Source organism: Anolis carolinensis, chromosome 1 (assembly GCF_035594765.1).
Source record: "Anolis carolinensis isolate JA03-04 chromosome 1, rAnoCar3.1.pri, whole genome shotgun sequence".
NCBI classification, from domain to species: domain Eukaryota; kingdom Metazoa; phylum Chordata; class Lepidosauria; order Squamata; family Dactyloidae; genus Anolis; species Anolis carolinensis.
This window is the reverse complement of record NC_085841.1, coordinates 289,471,969-289,477,968: the sequence shown is the minus strand read 5'-3', so window position 1 is coordinate 289,477,968 and position 6,000 is coordinate 289,471,969.

Below are 6,000 nucleotides of genomic sequence, written 5' to 3'. Positions count from 1 at the left end.
ATCAAGTGCAGAGGAAGAGGGATGGATCAGGGCCGTGTCACCCCTATCACCACATCAGCCAGCTGGAGAGTTAACATAGTAGGTAGGGGGGTCTAAGGACAGATGGCTTACAATGGCTTGCCTTAACCTTACCCAAAGATGTATTCCGTTTTTTGAAAATGCCTATTTTTTTCTTTTATTACTGCTGATCGAAACATATTGTTTGACTTGAAGTTTCACAAAACAAGTAGAGGATGTGACACATCCAAAATATTCTTCTCTGAGTTTTTAACACAGGAGTCAACTTGGCAAATATTTTTTCAAGCCAGTTTTAATCAATCAGAAGCTTATGAGTCCTTGACACATAATAGCAATTTGGGTATAACCACTGCATTTGCTATGGTTATCAATCAAGGTTTACAGCAATAAGAGAATACAAGAATTTATCTTCCAAGAAACTTTAGTTTAGAAATTGCAACCAGCACAATATATGGCAGCTCATTTCTAGAGGGAAATAAGGCAGATATACCACTTAGCTGCCAGAAAATAGTGTGTCATTCCTCATCTGGCCCTCCAATTTGTTTTGAAATTCTCCATCTTTGTCTATGCTGACTAACCACCTCATCAGATGGCCAGCAGCAGAATGAGACACTGTGAGGTGTGGGGAATCTGGCACCCCACACCTTGTATTGCCAGGAGGGCAATCACATGGGGGAAAACGTGGAGCACATGTGATGCGCACAGCTTCCCCCATAGATTGGGCAACACAGGAAGCCTTTCGTGTTGTTAGGGTGGCAGCAGCATGCCAGTTCTGTCCCTCTGCACCCACGGAGTCAGCACAACATCACTTGATGGGAGATGGCCAGCTCTGTGGGTGACCAGGGCTAGATCGGCGTTTGTTTCCCAATCTAGCCCCGTATGATGAGGTCGCAAGACTCCTGGGATTTGCAGTCCAACAGTTTAGGGGATGCATAATTCCCAACCCTGCTTTGAATTTTCCATAGTTGAGAAAAATATTTTCCTTTATTAACTTCCCTTCCCAGTAACTTCAACAGATAAGGCATTGCTCTGGGAGCTGTCTACCAAACAATCAAAGCCAGAGGTGGCTTTCTGGTGGTTCCCTTGAGAACTCTTTGCTTGGCACCTCTCTCATTTGCTCTGGCATTACACTGCTAGGCAAAGCATGCTGTATAGAACTTTTAGAGGAATTTCATTTGTCAGGTAGGTGGTGTACCCTTTGCGTTTGTTTGGCTTGTGTGCTTTGTATTTCCTGTGTGCTGTGTTTTGTATTTCTGCTGGCATAGACGCCAGCAGTGAAGTTCTCACTCAGCCTCTTAGCTGGCAGCGTTCCTAAATCTCTCCTCTGTCATGCTCCAACTCCCATCATTCAGAAGGTGCAAGCACTAACATTTACAAGGAACTGTTTCCTTAAACTTTGAGAGGCCATGGGCATCTATCTGCTTCCCCTGGAACATGAGTTCGATTTCTGTTGGCAAATACTTTCGAGCATCTATTGACAAGCCCCTTTGATCGGATGTAATGAGAGTTTCTACAGCATCTCAGAGAAATAAACTGTAAAAAGGAAAATGTAAAGGTTTTCCCCTGACATTAAGTCTAGTCATGTCCGACTCTGGGAGTTGGTGCTCATCTCCATTGCTAAGTCGAAAAGCTGGCGTTTTCTGTAGACACCTCCAAGATCATGTGGCCGGCATGACTGCATGGAGCACCGTTACCTTCTCGCTGGAGCGGAACCTATTGATCTACTCACATTTGAATGTTTTCGAACTGCTAGGTTGGCAGATGCTGGAGCTGACAGCGGGAGCTCACTCCGCTACCAGATTCGAACCGCTGACCTTTCGGTCAGAAAATTCATCAGCTCAGCAGTTTAATCTGCTGCACCACCAGGGGCTCCATAAATAAGCTGTAGGCAAAAGCTAATGAAACTACAAAATACCCTCTCTTGTCTATGGTATAATTGTTTTATAAATAGTCCACAGGATCCAAAGCAGTGTAATAAAAGTTCCTCTTCAGCTCACCAAATGGTTGACCTTCAATTCCATCAGTTCAACCCAGTGTGGTTAATGGTAAAGGACTATGGGCACTGTGAGTCCAAGACAAGATGTAAAAAAAAGTTATCTCACAAAATTATCGTAAGTGTCACATTTTGTCCAGAATGATCTTTATATTTTAGAAGGTAGAAAAACCTCAAAGAGAAAGACTGGGACAGTATTGGTGGTATCATAGAATCACAGAGGTGGAAGAAACTGCAAGGACTATCCAGTCCAATCTCCTGCCATATAGGAATGGCATCTGACATAATAATCCTCTCTAGCAATTTTCTATGTCTTCCTGGATGACTGATCCTCCAGGGTAGCTTCTGGTGGAAATCATTTCAATAGGGTTTCACTGTAAGTTCAGGGACATATCCCTACAGATAAAAGGGACATCCTGAACACTTATCTAGTTAGTTAAATACACTTGAGTTATCTCTCCAGGCCCAGTTCCTGGAATGGAAATCTCATTCACCCATACTCTGATCACCAGCAAAATGGACTTTCTTCTTCCCATGCAGCAAATTCTGGTAAAGTAAACTGCAGGGGGAGAGAAAGTTTTTGTCAATAGTATTATCATTACAATACTATTGTAATGATCATGAATATGGAATAGTTTCCAAGGTTTATTTAATCACTACTTACTTATGATTACCACAATTGTAACTCCACCTCATCCCACCCAGCCTACAGTTACATGAGTAGAAAACAGATTTGCAAAAATAATACAGAAAAATTTAAAACATACAGGTGTCATTGGATGGATGCAACTACATTGTAGAATTAATTCAAGTTGGCATGGTTTTAACTGACATAGTTCAATGTTATAACACTGTGGGAGCTCTAGTTTTATGAGATCTTTAGCCTTCTCTGCCAAAGAGTGTCTGTACTGCACCAAACTACAACTCCCAGAATTCCATAATATTGAACCAGGGCAATTAAAATGATGACAAACAGCATTAATTTTACAGTGTAGATCAGGGGTCCCCAAACTAAGGCCCGGGGGCCAGATGCGGCCCTCCAAGGTCATTTACCTGGCCCCCGCCCTCAGTTTTATAATATAATATTTTTATATCAGTTTTAATAATATAATTTATTGTATATACATATAATATTGATAATAATCTTATGTTATACAATATAATACGAATAGTAATACCATATAATAATATTAATTATATGTTATATATTACATATTATATAATATGGTATAATTCAATATAGTAATATATAATGCTAATATTGTGTTATGCTAATAATATAATATATTGTATGTACATACAGCTGCTCTGAGTTCCCTTCGGGGTGAGAAGGGTGGGATATAAATGTAGTAAATAAATGCAGTAAATAAATAATTAATTTTAGACTTAGGCTCGGCCAAAGTCTGACATGACTTGAAGGCACACAACAACAACAACAATCCTAACTTGACTATCTCATTGGCCAGTAGCAGGCCCACACTTTCCACTGAAATCCTAATAGGTTTATGTTGGTTACAATTGTTTTCATTTTTAAATATTGTATTGTTCTTTCGTTGTTGTTGTTGTTGCACTACAAATAAGACATGTGCAGTGTGCATAGGAATTTGTTTGTATTTTTTTTTTCAAATGATCATTCGGCCCCTCCACAGTCTGAAGGATTGTGGACCGGCCCTCTGCTTAAAAAGTTTGGGGACCCCTGGTGTAGATGCACCCACTGAAGCATATGCACCATATGGTAAATGGGAATGAGCAATATTTGCAATACAGCCAGTTTTCACCAGTTTATTCTTTATTTTTCAACAACTTAATCCTTACAAAGCAAGAAGCACCTCGGATTTCACTAGAAAATAATTTTGAAAAAGTTTGCTTTGGATGTTATACCTGCACATCTTCATTCCACAGTTCAGGACCTGTTTATCTCTGCGATCGCCTTCCCCACTATGAACCTGCACGAGCCCTAAGATCCTCCGGGGAGGCCCTCCTCTTACTCCCACCTCAGTCTCACGTGCAGTTGGTGGGGATGGGAGAGTGGGCCTTCTGTGTCCTCTTTGTTTGTCCCTACCTTTTTCATGGACCTTATTCAGAGTTTTTGCACTAATCACCCTCTATACGCAGCAATTGATGTCTTGGTTTTTAAATTTCATTATAACCATGTTTTATAACCATGTTATTATATTGTGTTTTAAATTCATGGATTGTATGTTAAATTATGTTGTGGTTGGTTGTTTTCTCATGTAAGCTACCCTTCGGGGAGATGGAGGTGGGTACAAGAATAAAGTTGTTGTTGTTGTTGTTGTTGTTGTTGTTGTTGCTGCTGCTGCTGCTGCTGCTGCTGCTGTTGTTGTTATTATTATTATTATTTCCATGGCATGTCTTCACCACGTTTCCATTTCATTTCTTTTATCACAACCTCAATTGCAGTGTTTGCTTTTGAAATATTAAGGGCATCAAACAGAATATTGATATTGTGACGGATCAGATTGCATAGTGACATTTTCCCAGCCGTGCATGACTATGCAAGTGTAGTCATTATTCTTATTCCTTAACCTGGGCAGACATTATACAATGCATTAACTAAGGTGTGTCCCTGATATCCTTTTCAAGGCCCTGTTTGTATCCATGGGGAAATAAAGAACACTGATACAGCAAATAAGGGAATCTAACAATTGCTTAGGTTGTCAAGAAATCAAGTCTTAGTCCACAGAAAATGTATTAAAGGCTCTAGGCTTTTGTACTAGTGAGATAACATGACTGGTAACTATTCTCCATAAACAAAGGTTTTGGCAAATGTAAGTTGTGTCTTGACACTACACTTTGCATACCTTGCATTTATTGACTGGCTTCCAAAACTGAAGCTTTCCCATGGGAAGACAAAGAAACAATGGCAAGTTCTTCTGAATGAAACTCACATTACAGGTGAAAGGTAAACATGTGGTGCACTGCTGAAGAGTTTGCCTTTCTCTGCAGAAGTGGCCCATTACATAACTATTTAAAATATCTTGGAAAGAAATTCCACCTAGGAAGACAGAAGAGGAGATTACTTTAAAACAAAAGAAAGTTCTGTTTAGCCACGTTGGCCCCCAGTACAAAGGACTGTTTTGAAAACAGAAAGAACATAACAATTGCATTGAAATACATGTACAGCTGGTTGGTTGTCTAGAAGGGAAACCAATTTATCTCTTTACACTTGCATATACTACATGTTAGTGCATATGCATATGAAAGTATATATATGCATACAATTGTGTAGTCAGGATTGTCTCAAAAAGAAAAATAATTTGAATTATTTTTTTATTGTAGTCAGTAGAAAGAGAGGTAGGTCAAAGTATATTTTTTTGGAATGTGTACACACACTATTTATCCCTTTACATCCATTATGTCTACATTAAAAAGAAAGGATGTTGATTGTGGGCGTGAATGGATAAATATACAAAAGGTAGAAGAACTCCTCATCCATTTGGGGATCAAAGCTCACACTATCTTTTTAGGAAGTAAAAGGGTTGGATTTAACATCTTGAAATTGCTGTCTTTGAAGGGATCAAACTGAGAGAGATGAGTGAATGAAGAGAGGTTGTTGTTGTTGTTGTTAAAGTTAAACCTTTACAGCTATGCAACTGCAATATAACTGCTTTCATATTGACGCCATCACTACATCTGAGGAAATGGGTTGAAATCTATGAAAGCTCATGCTAAAATAAACCAGCTGTTTGATTTCCCTTTCCCCTTTGCTCTCTATGCTGCAACAAACTAAGGCCCTTTCTATGTTGCTGTATAAAATCCAGATTACCTACTTTGAACTGGATTATATGGCAGTGTAGTCTCATATAATCCAGTTCAAAGCAGATAATGTGGATTATCTGTTTGGATAATCTGAATTATATGGCAGTGTAGAAGGGGCCTAACACGATTCTAACTACAGGATTAGAATGAATAAAACATGCAGTAAAACATGCAAGTAACCGGGATTAGCGGGGGAGGTGGCTAAATGA